At 37.9% G+C, this 12948-nt stretch overlaps 1 pseudogene; it reads left to right on the top strand.

Moving 5' to 3' along the window:
- The first annotated feature begins 8157 nt into the window (after nucleotides 1-8157).
- On the top strand, nucleotides 8158-8363 carry LOC111826019 (annotated as a pseudogene).
- The last annotated feature ends 4585 nt before the right edge of the window (nucleotides 8364-12948 follow it).

The following is a 12948-nucleotide window of genomic DNA, read 5'->3' as shown; positions in this document are numbered from 1 at the left end:
ACTTAACATAATTCTGTCCAGGTCCATTCATACTATTTCAAAGGGTAAGATTTCCTTTTATTTATTTTTTTTGTCATGGTCAAGTAGTATTCCATTGTGTAAATGACAACTGGAACGGTGAGCCAAGGTGTTTTCCTGGGGTTGTGTCTCAGAACACCGAAGAATGAGCTCCTCGGACCAGAAGATTTAAGCAAAAGGGTGGAAAACTTATTACAAACAGATTCAGACTCCCCAACAGGGAGGGGGCCAAAAGAATGGGCTGCCCGTTAAAGCCTTGTAGTCCAGGGGTATATATTTGCTACAAGCCTGCTTCTATATCTATCTGTGTCATCACCTGATTCCCTCAATTGTTTTTGCCAAGCAAAGGACTTAAACTTTCCCTGTTTCTGTGTGTTCTTCCTCTGTTCCTATGATGGACTTTCTCTGTTTTATGTGTTCCTACACCTTGTTGCTGCAGGCCCTCCCTTGTCTTCCCATGCCTGCCGCTTTGAGTCCAGAAACATTTTATTATTTCTGCTTGGTTGGTTTCTGTGGTTAGGCTGCTCGAACTGCTGTGTCTGCCCCTGCCTATGTTCCACCTGCCTTTGTTTTCCACTGGACCTCTGCCCTATCTGCCTGTGTTCCAAATTAACCCTCTTACAAATGTACCGTAGCTTTATTTTCTACTCATCTACTGATGGACACTTGGGCTGCTTCCAAATCTTGGCTATTGTAAATAATGCTGCAATGAACACAGGGGTGCATATATTCTTTTAAATCAGGGTTTCAGGTATCTTCAGATCAATTCCCAGAAGTGGAATCCCTGGGTCTTAAGGCAGGTTCCATTTTTAATTTCATGAGGTGACTCCATAATGCTTTCCACAGTGGCTGAGCCAGTCTACATTCCCACCAACAGTGCACAAGGGTTCCCTTTTTTCCACATCCTGGCCAATACTTAAGTTTGTTCATTTATTGATGATAGCCATTCTGACAGGTGTGAGGTGATATCTCATTGAATGACTTTTCCTTGAAAATGTATTAATTAATGTAATTCTTACAATAGCTCCATTAATTTGTACAATGACACTAAATGATTCAGATTATGAAAATTTATGTATTTAAAAAATCAGTCATTTTACCATACATTCTTGTCTCTCTAGATATAAATACAATAGACCAGTTATGGATGGCTTCTCTTAAATAATGCTCTCTCACCTAAAAACTGAATACCTAATGGTAATTGTTTGTTGCTCATTAACCAATACTTATTTAAAAATGAAATATCTATACTAATAAAAGGGTAATATGCTAATTAGACCAGATAGACCAGATATCTTCTGGACATCCTTCCAGACATCCTTCCGGACAAAGCCACAGTGGCGGGGGCCGAGGCAGAGGCGGTTAGGGGCAATCAGGCAGGCAGGAGAGAGTGGTTAGGGGTGATCAGGCCAGCAGAGGAGCAGTTAGGGGCATCAGGCAGGCTGGCAGAGGAGTTAGGGGTGATCAGGCAGGAAGGCAGTTGAGCAGTTAGGAGCCAGGGGTCCCAGATTGTGAGAGGGATGTCTGACTGCTGGGCAGGGATTGGGCCTAAACCGGCAGTTGGACATCCCCAGAGGGGTCTTGGATTGGAGAGGGTGCAGGCGGGGCTGAGGGACGGCCCCCCTCCTGCACAAATTTTGTGCACCGAGCCTCTAGTGTCTTATAATAGTATCTACACATACACTTTTATGAATGATAATAAAATAAAACAATGTAATATCACTAGCCCAGAAAAATATAGAAATCATATATGAATGTATAAGCTATTTAAATTGCCATTTTAATGTAATTGTAAATCTCAATAAGCAGCATTTAAAAGCTACATTTATGCATTCTTTGATTAGGTTTATTATTAAAATATACTTACAGTTTTTTGCATATAAGTAGCACTTCTGTTTTTAAAACTTTGTCCCATCTCGCCCTGACTGGTTTGGCTCAGTGCAGAGAGCATCGGGCTGCGGACTGAAAGGTCCCAGATTTGATTCCAGTCAAGGGTATGTACCTTGGTGGTGGGCACATCCCCAGTGGGGGGTGTGCAGGATGCAGCTGATCGATGTTTCTCTCTCTATCCTTCTCCCTTCCTCTCTGTAAAAAAATCAATAAAATATTTTGAAGAAAAAAACACACTTTGTCCCATCTTGTTGGCATCATTTACATTGAAAAATATTTTTTGAAGCCCATCAAGTCAATGTAAGTCTGGCTTACATTTTCAAAGTGTAAATTGGTGGAATCTAAATGAATGTCAAAAGTTGAGTGTTGTCTTCAGTTTCTCTTAACTCCATTCCAAACCACCCAGTTCCACTGAATAATTGCTTTTAAATATCTCTTCAGTGTATACATTTATTTCTATATTTATTATCATTTGTGTTATAGCATGTATAAGATTCCCTAAGGAGCCTATATCTAGACTTTGCCCTAGTCTTTTTACATCCAATCTTGAATTGCTCTGAGTGGTTCTCAATATTCAATGACAAAAATAGCAAAGATGTCTCTGAAATACAAATCTGAACCACTTATTTGTTTAAAACCATTTAGGGCTTTCCATTGCTCCAAAAACCATATCCAAAACTACAAGGTACATTTTTATGACAAATGTATCTATTCAGTAATTTTAAAGCAAGTAAAGTATAATAAATGATGAATAAGCACACCAAAATTCATCCAAAATACTTCTTTATAAATTAGATAATGCTGCCTGTTTGTTTTGCAATATGACTTTGAGCCTTCACTGTGTTAACTTTAGTTGTGAATTTGTTCCTGCTGGTGTCAGAAATTTACATGATTTCAGATATTTGATATTCCTCATCATTTCTCCTTTGGGTTCACCCTACTTCTGCAGGATGGACTGAATGTACTTTCACTGGTAAGCACTGAGAGTAATGCTGGTTTTTGAGGATTTAGTACTTTTTCATCATTCACTGTTAATAGTTTTTTTTCATAGTAACTTGTTTGATGGCATCATCCTGATGTCAAAGTTGGTGAAGTATCAGTTGTTATTCTTTGTTTATGTCTCTGACCTACACTTTCCTTTGCTAATTATCTTCCCCCACATCCAGTAACTGCCTCTTAGACACTAAACCCCAATAAACAAACAAGCAAACCTCCTCAGCCTCACTGACATCCTTGGACATTTCCTGGATTTACCACAATCCCTTGCCTACAGTCTTTGCACATCCTCTGCGCTCCACCAGTTTTCAACTTTAAAAGTTGTACCTTTCAAAAAGCCTTGTTGGACCCTCCCACCTTTTTAAGGACTAGTTTAAGTGTTCCTTCTGCCATACCATCCTATCCCAACATATCAATCACTTTATTTATTTGCTCATCTCCCCCAGCTAATCGGAAGTTTCCTAAGTGTCTTCTGTCGACATAAGAACATCCAAACAGGTAGAGAATACTTGTAAGAGTTTATTTGAGCTAAAACTGACGACAATTGCCAGGAAACAAGATCCTAAATGCTTCTCAGAATAAGAGTTTTGCAGTTTCTTTTATGCATTTTCGATTAGGAGGGAATGCAAGGAAGTTTATATGAAGGTCAGAGAAAGCAAGGTGGGGACCGAATTATCAAATAGTTAACAAGATTATATGCTCTCCTGAGGGTGTTTATTTCAAAGATGTGTTAACCTAGATTCAAAAAAACACTGGGCAGGGCTTGCTTTAGGCAAAGATAAACCTTTTACCCAAATGAACTGCCCAGTTAGAAATTTATGGTCAGATCACCCATCTAAAATATAAATTGATTTGATGCAATTAAATTTAAATTTCTTACAGAGAATTTATTTTAATTTAAGTCACCAAATAAAATAAAAGTTGTAGCACAATGGAGGACTGGCAAAATTTAATATATTAATATATATTATTAATATATCACTGTATTCACAATATATTAATATATATATATATATATATATATATATATATATATATTGAGTATAGTTGTTGAAGTTCCTTCACTCTCCCAACAAAACAGTACACAATAGATGACATTAGCCACATAGATGATTTAAAACAAAAATCAGATTGTTTCACTTCTTACATCTCCCAATGCATATATGCATAACCCATGGACACAGACAATAGTGGGGTGAAAGTCTGGGGGGTGGAGTAGGAGCAAAGTGAAGGGGAGGTCAATGGGGAAGGAAAAGGGGGACATTGATAATACTTTCAACAATAAAGATACACTAAAAAATAAAAAAGCCTTACTTTATCCAACCCCATCTCCTACCACTCACAGACCTCCCCAAGGCTTCATAGATAACTCACAGTTCTCTTGTGGTTTTCAGTAGATACTTTATGGTTTCTTGCAATTTTCTGAGTGCTGTATTCTTTCTCTCTGAGTCCTTATACAGGTAATTATGCCCTGAGTTAGTTGCATGACTCCTTCCCTTACTTAATTATCGTTCAAACAACACTCAGAGAACTAGCTGGCCTGGCACCCTATCTAAATATCAACTCCTTGTATGCCATTACTCTCTTGCCTTACTCTAATATCTGTGTTTTCTTAATAGATAATTTTCAGTATCTGATATCAATTTGCATATTCAAGTATCCCCTAATGATTTGCATATTTATTGTCTCCCCTAATTAGAATATAAACTCAGTGATTACAAGGATTGGTCTTATAAATAGCTTTATTTCCAGCACCTGAACCAGGGTCTCACACTTCATATATGTTCATAGAGTATTTCTGGAAGGATGGAAAGATGAATTAAAGATTTTAAACTGTAATTTTAAAGACCCAAACAGTTTATTCAATGCTTTAAACCAACCGAATATCTGAATTTGCCATGCACTCCAAAAATTGGGCTTGCAGTCATTGGTCTTTTAATTAATCTCAAATAACAGATGAGTTAAATAGTGGATTTTATGATTATGTCTAAATAATCTTGTCAGAATTACATTTTAAAAGATTGTGAATACAGTAAGGATTTATATATATAGTAAAATTGTAATAATAATTATAGATTATAGACACAGGATTTTTTTAGGTGCTTAGACTTTTTAAATGTTTATATTTTAACACTGTTATTTTTGGGATATTCCATAAATAATTGTTGAGACTTGACCATTGCATGGCATTGGGGACATAGCAGGGACCTCTGCTAGATCAATAATGATATTTTATTCCTCAGCTATAGTGGTTCAAGTGCTGGCAAGTGCCCCAATCTGACCCTTTTGAAGGCAGAATCTTTTCAAAGGATTTTTTAAGCAATAGAGGTAATCCCTTTTCTCCTTAGTTTCGGCAGGGGGAGGGATTGAGTACAGAGCTGCAGATGGCTTATTTCCCCACCTTGTAGAGAAGCCCATCGATGGTTAAAGGCAATGAAGATGACTCACAGAGAGAAAAAGAAACCAGTGATAGAAAAAGTCTTAGATGCAGTTGTTTTTGTGGTTTGAACTGGTCTGACTTTGGAGCTGTGTTTTTATGAGGTTTGGGAGTTTAGCTTTTCCTTCAGTTCTCTGTCCCACCACTATATATGTCTGATACATGGACTTGTTATTGATTAAGCTATTATAAATTGATTTCTGTCTTTGTAACAAGAGAGTTTTGCCTAACATGAAGATTATTCATAACCTAATACATATATTAAAAAAATTAGTGTATTTGAACGCTATGAAATTTTATTATGCTATTGAAGAAAATGAAGGTAAATTAGTACTTTGAATTTGTCTCAGTATATTATATGAAGAGATTAAAAATAGCATATACTTTCAGTACTATTTGGGCTAGGGTTGAGCTTATAGAAAAAAAGGGGAAACTTTATACATATAGTACTTTTTTGTTTGTTTACAATAAATATTCAATATGTTTATATTTATTTTTAATAAGATAAAAATGTAAAGCTATCCTATATAATAAAAGCCTAATATGCAAATTGTCCTCTCGACCTGACCGGGAGTTCAACCAGGGGGTGGGGCCAGCTGGCCAACGTCTCTCAGACCCTCCCCCTGGCCGTCCTCACACCAGCTGGTGGCAGGCAGCCGGGGGAAGGGAGGCCCCAGCCAGCCAGCAGCCTCTAGGGACCCTACCTGTACATGAAATTTCGTGCACAGGCCTGTATTAACTATAATAACTAAAGGAAGTAGACAATGAAGAATCTGTTTACTAATTTAAGACAATTTAGGCTAGACTGCAAATACTAAGGCTTTATCTATACTACTCAACTATGTATGTATATTTGTTGGCTAAAATTTTGCCTTTAAACTGGCAGTATAATGGCAATCTCATTCTGAGCATTTCTCAACTGCTACAAACCTCCACCCATAATAAGGCTACTCTCAGGGGTCCTCAAACTTTTTAAACAGGGGGCCAGTTCACTGTCCCTCAGACCGTTGGAGGGCCGGACTATAGTTTAGAAAAAAACTATGAACAAATTCCTATGCACACTGCACATATCTTATTTTGAAGTAAAAAAACAAAACGGGAACAAATACAATATTTGTATCTGCATGTGGCCCGCAGGCCGTAGTTTGAGGACCCCTGCATAAGATATGCTTCTAAGATAAAGTCACTATCTTTATTCAAGTTGTCTTATGTATTACTATACTGTAGGAATTTAACAATATGAAACAAGAGGTATATAGCCAGAGGAATAAGAAAAAAAAATCTTCCTATAAACAGTTGAGAGAGGAAACACAGCTACAGTTACACATAGATCATTTTGTGTAGAGACAAATTTGGGACCAATATCCTTTAAACTGTATTATTATAGGCAGAGAGTAAGGCTGTAAGCCCTCTGGCTCACCTTCTCATGGTTTCTTTACAACAGACATAAGTGCAAGAATTGGTTGGCACTTTGGGTTTAGAGTCTCACAGAAATATGATGTGACTTTGCAGCTGTTGCCATGAATTAACTTCACATAGGAAATATGTGATACTTCTCCTCATATCAAACACTGAAGCCACATAGGCATTACTGAACCAGCTTCTGATTTCACGTTGCTGGGATCCTTTTCATCAAATAAAAATGAAGCATCATAGTGGAAAAGAGGGTCCTAGGAAAGAGGCAGGGGATGGCCATGGGGTCGCTGTACCAGACTGGACTCTGTGCTTCAGAGGCACACTATTCATTCTGAAAGCAAACTATGTTGTAGTTTGTTTTTAATTGCTCATTCAGGAACACCGGTATGCTGGTCCTACGAAGTACTGTTTTATCAGCACAAAATACAATCACCCTCTTTTCTGATCAGGTTCATATAGCCATGCTTTCTCCAGCCTGCTCTTAGGGGAATCTACACAGAGTTGGCTTTTATGATTTGGTTTTCCAGCTTACATATATGCAGCAATTATAGTCTTGTATATTGATGTTCCTCAGGTTTTCCTTCCATGTGACTATTAATTCTACAGTCTTCTCTTGGTATGCTTGATCAGATCATGTTTTTCACTGCTTTCCTTGAGTGTCTTTTTCATTATCATAGTGAGGAGCTATTAAAGCCAGTCTGGAGGAGAGGTCAGCCATTATAAAACAAAGCAGCATTGTTTTTGTAAAGTAAATCTAGGACTGTAGGAAAAGAGTTGATTGGCTCAATAGATATTTTCCCAATAAATAATTTACTACCACTGAATCGATGAAGAAATCAATCCATTGCCAGATTTATTTTGACTGTAAAGACTGTTTTTCCCAGTCAGCAACTAACATCAGCAACTACGGGAATTAATTTCTTTCTTTCTTTCTTTCTTTCTTTCTTTCTTTCTTTCTTTCTTTCTTTCTTTCTTTCTTTCTTTCTTTCTTTCTTTCTTTCTTTCTTCCTCTCTTTCTTAAATTTTTACTTGAGGTTATTTTTCCATTGATTTTTAGAGAGAGTGGAAGGGAGAGGGAAAGACAGAAATGTTGATGTGAGAGAAACACATCAATTGGTTTCCTCCTGCATGCACCCTGACCAGGGCCCTGACAGGGGAGAAGCCTGCAACCGAGGTATATGCCCTTGACAGGAATTGAACCTGGGACCCTTTGGTCCCCAGGCCAATGCTCTATCCACTGAGCCAACCCAGCTAGGGCCATTCTTGCTTTCTTATACCTGACCCCAAATCTGGAGCAGATGCTCATTGATCATAGCATCCTTTCCAGCTGACTCTGAAGTTAACCCCTCAATCTTTCTCAAAAGATATTTGTACATAGACACTATCAATTAGCCAGAGTTATCGCTTCTCGGCCTTTTGGCTAAGATCAAGTGTAGTATCTGTTCTTATCAGTTTAATTAGCCAGAGTTGGCACTCAAACAGAAAGTTATTTTCTATCACAAAGTTTGAATGCACTTTCTCCCTGAAATGATTGAGGTCTTTGTTTACTTATCTGCAGAATGGGAGCATTGGACTAGAAAAATCTCTAAAATCTTTGCCACTAAAATTTTATGAAGATCACCAATCTATATAGTCCCAGAAAATATATAGTTTAGGAATTCCTAGGTATTTTCAATAGAAAATATATTTGAATTACAGTATGTTTACAATATAAAAGTAGCATTACCCATGAACTTACATTCATTTTGCAACCTTCAAATAGTTTTCCTCAGGGTGCAAATTCCTCATGCTTGATCACAGCCCAAAGATAACTTGGTTCTGGAAAATACACAAACACCATATCTTTATTCATCTAGAAGTCCTGTCCTGTATGTGAAGAAAAAGAAAATGAAGAAGAGCCACACACAGTTGAAATATTCCATGTGTCTGGTCTTTACCGAAGCATATTCTCCTGAGAATGACCATTTGAAATATGTTTTACAAATTGAATTTTTAATGGGATATATGTAGTATGAGGTCAGGGGGAATTCTTTGGTTATTTCTTTGAAGTTTAATGTTTTAAATATAATGCCAGTACAGATTTAGGAATCTTTCAAAATTACATAACTGTGGTTTAGTCTTGCTTTTTAACCTAGAGGTATAATTTTTTTTCTCTTTTGAAAGACACCAGTTAAGCATTGCTCTGAGAAATCTCTCCCTTTCCCACCCCCTTGTCTTTTGGCCAAAACTATGCTCACATCTGTCCCGAGCAGGGGAAGTCCCAGCCACCACGTGGAGTGTTTGTGCTTTCAGCCTGCAGTCCAGGAAATTACTACCTGTGTGGGCAGATCCTCAGTGCATTACTCTTAGGGCCCACAAAACTGAAGATTCAGCAAAACAGACAGGGAGCAGAGGAGGAGGAAAGAAGAGGAGAGAGAAAGAAAGAAATCTCTCTTTCACCAACATACTCACCATCTTTAGGGTTTCACAACCAGGGTTACAAAAACAGTAGGCTCTTCCACAAAATACCGACTTCTGCGCATGGGCCACGAAGTTTCAATCGCACTGTACGTGCGCGCCCGCACGTGGTATTTTGTGGAAGAGCCACATTCAAGGGGCCAAAGACCCGCTTGTGGCTCGTGAGCCGCAGTTTGCCGACCACTGGGAGAGTCAGGAATGTGTGCTCCCTTAATAATAAAAACAAAGCAAATAAAAAAAACCTTAATGACACTTCAGAATGTCTTTACAATGAAAATAATATATTCTCCAGTTGAAAACTGTGCAGAGTTTACTCATTTCCCTATCACCTCAACTCTACTTACTACAGATTAGTATCTCCACTTGATAGATGAATGGAATTGAGGCAGAGAAGTTGAATATATTGTATACAGTCACCGGGCTTAAGCAGTGGTGCTGGAATTTGACTTGGACCATTTACTCTGACTCACAAAATTGGCTCCTGGACCGGACTGTCCCATTGCTAGAACAGATTCATGCATAAGACCTATGCATCTTTCCTAGATCCTCACACCTCTGCGAAGAATAAAGTGTTGTAATAATTTCTTTTAGTTCTTAATAGGAAGAGTATGGAGAAAATCTATTTTGAGGGCTTCTTACTTCCACAGAGCCTTTAGCCCGTAACAAATGCTATTTTAGGAATTTCCTATATCATTCTCTCCTTTACAACCCAAGACTACACCCTCTCTAACCCAACGGGGTGCCACATAACTAAGCCCCTCTCATTCTTCCACACTCTTAAAGCTCATCAGATGATGTGCTGTAGTGTGTGGCGAGGCAGTGAGGCTGAAGCTAGAAAGTCTCCTCTTTAAGGGCCCTGCAGTGCCTGACTTCCCATCGGGTATTAGATGACTGTGGTCCAGGAGAATGAGAGCTACAGACCTACCGATGCCACTTAATCACTGTGTGTCATTAATTAGTGTTAACCCAGAGAACATCCCCTCCAACTTAGCATTCTGTTAGACATAAACATTTTTTTGAGAAATGTGAAAGCCATATTGTGTGATAATTCTAGTTGGCATTAATATATGATCAACTTAAAGAGGCAGGATATGCAGAATGATGTTTTCCCATTTTGCAAGTGTAACACTATCTTACCTCTAGTTTAAATGTCTGAATGATCATCAGTAAACAGTACCTTCAGAGGTGTCTACAAATGGACTTGTCACCTCAATCCTCTGTGAGTTCCTCCTCCTCCCTTTCTGACGCTGGAAGTGTTAAAACAGGATAGTGGCCCATCTGCCAGGGCGGTGCCAGGGAGAATACCTATATTAGTAGAGTGTGAATGAGATAGCTCAAGTACCCACCCTGTTATTAGCATTTGTGATTTGGGGATATTGTAATAATAAAGAAGAGTATAAATCTTAACTTTGAGTTTAAATTATTTAGAATATAATTTAAACCTAAACCAATTTCCATATGAGTGGTGGTAAATTGAATTAGGTTTTTAAAAAATCTTCTGGCCAGGTTCCTTGCAGCTAATCTATATGGTTATGCCATGTGGTTGGGAACAGGAAACACCTGTCTCCCTGCTTGCTAGCACTCACTTAACATGATCCCTGGCAAAACAGTTTTTTCAGCCCCAGTCCAATTCACCAGAGGTCATTTCAGTATGGACTATTTCAACTTGTATTACAGTGTTTAACAGTTTTAAAGCACTTTCTGGATAGGAATCTGTGTTTAACAATTTTCAAGCACTTTCTAGGTATGAATCATTATATAGTCACCAGAGGTTTTTAACTATTGTCTTGAGGTCCTCAGAAAGAGATCATTTGCAAATTTCAAATTCATTGGAATTTCTATACATAAAATACCTTATTTTTACATTTTTATTGTCATAGAGAGAATATATCTCACCTAGCAAAATGGAATGTGTATTTCTAGCTCTTTGTTTTTAGAAAGCATAATAAATAAAATCTATTGTAAGAGTTTCAAATGTCAGTGTAATATATTTGCCTTAGGGCTTTTAGTTTCTCTCTCTCTCTCTTTTTTTTTTTTTTTTTTACTTTTTACAGTTCTTGAAAACTGAATCCTCATATTTAATATCCCACTCAAGTTCTGGCTTTGAATTTTGCGATGCAGAGTTTGACAGTTACCACCAATACAAATGCTTCAGATATGCTAACGATTTCAGCTTCGGGAATCAATGTGTAGGCTTTGTTAACATTGCATGATTTCATAATTGGCGATCTGCCTAAATTGACCAACAAAACAATGAGTTTGGGAAATTGCTTTACCTCTCCCTGTGGTTGTGAGTATAGACATTTCTAAAAGAAGGAGATTGAAATAGACTAGACTTGTTTTTGCCCCAAATTGGAAGGGTTGAGGCAAACTCTGACTTAAAAATGGCAAACTGAAGAATATATGTTATATAAAAAATAGTCCACAATGACTGCACAAAAACTGTTGTAATGTACCCCTCGAATCACAGAAGGACACCTCAAGAAGTCGAATTAAAGAGTCACATTTATTGCAATCCGGGACTATGAGGGGACATTCCCAAACCTCATAGTAGCCATTTAGTCACAGTTCCAGGATTATATAGGCAAAAAATCACACAGGTATTGATTACATCTCAGGGTTTGGAATGAGGCACATGGCTCACAAAAAAGCAGACTACAGAAGCAGAATTAAGCATGTTAATTACAGTTTCGGGTCTCGGGGTCACTGAATTGACAGAAATACATTATCTAGAGCCTTTGGGTAACCTGGGTTAAACTTAGGCATGTTATCTAAATTACAGTTCTGGGTCTCCGGATCACTGAGTTGATAGAAACACATTATCTAGAGCCATCGAGGCAATTTAGATTAATTGCACTGTCCTGGTCTTAGGACCACTGAGTCAACTGGAACGCACCACCTGTGGCCACTAAAACAATTTAGAGTAATTGTGCTGTCCTGTTTCCCAGGTACAGAAGAATGTGCTTCGATAACCAGTAAGATCACAATCAATGGGATAGTCATTCAATCAATAAGGCATTCAATCGAATAGGATGACTTATACAATTTAGAAAATCAAAGTAACCTGTCCATTGTTAAACAAAGCAAATAGGTACCATACTTCAAAACCAATCCACAATTATTGCACTTGTTCGTCATCCCCTAAAACTATGTGGTGGCTTGAAAGAGCTCTTTTCACCTCTGATGTAACTATTCTTTTCTACCTGTGCACCAGCAAAGGATTATTTGATATCCCAAGGAAATGCTATGTAGCTCTGGCTCTGAGTTTCTATGACACCATGTACCTTATCCCTTAAATTATAATCTGCTCTATATCATATTTTAAATCTGTTCAGTTAAAAAGTCAATTTGACAGACATCAACATAATAGCATAATAGTATCTTCAATGGAAACAAAAATAAATGTTCTGTATAGATTAAAATTTGGCAGCCTACCTGTGAATTTCTTGTGATCCGTCAACTTGCCTTTGTATACTGGTAAAGACTTAACTGGTTAAACGTAGCTTGAGCAGTTAAGAGCAAGATTTTTTTCTTACATCGAGAATTTACCGTCCGCTCCCCCACCCCCCGGGGTGGGTTTAATGCCACATTTCCACAAGAGGCTGACTATAGGGGTCATCTTAGAAAGTATTGTTTAGAACTTTTATGTCTAACATTCAGGCTATGAACAATGCAGACCCTGATCACTGGATGGGGTTTGGGAGCTCTGAAATTGATATGCAGGTCTGTAAAAA

Source organism: Myotis lucifugus, unplaced genomic scaffold (genome assembly GCF_000147115.1).
Source record: "Myotis lucifugus unplaced genomic scaffold, Myoluc2.0 scaffold_51, whole genome shotgun sequence".
Classification (NCBI taxonomy): domain Eukaryota; kingdom Metazoa; phylum Chordata; class Mammalia; order Chiroptera; family Vespertilionidae; genus Myotis; species Myotis lucifugus.
Note: the sequence above shows the minus strand (reverse complement) of the source record. Positions and strands in the feature narration are given on the sequence as shown.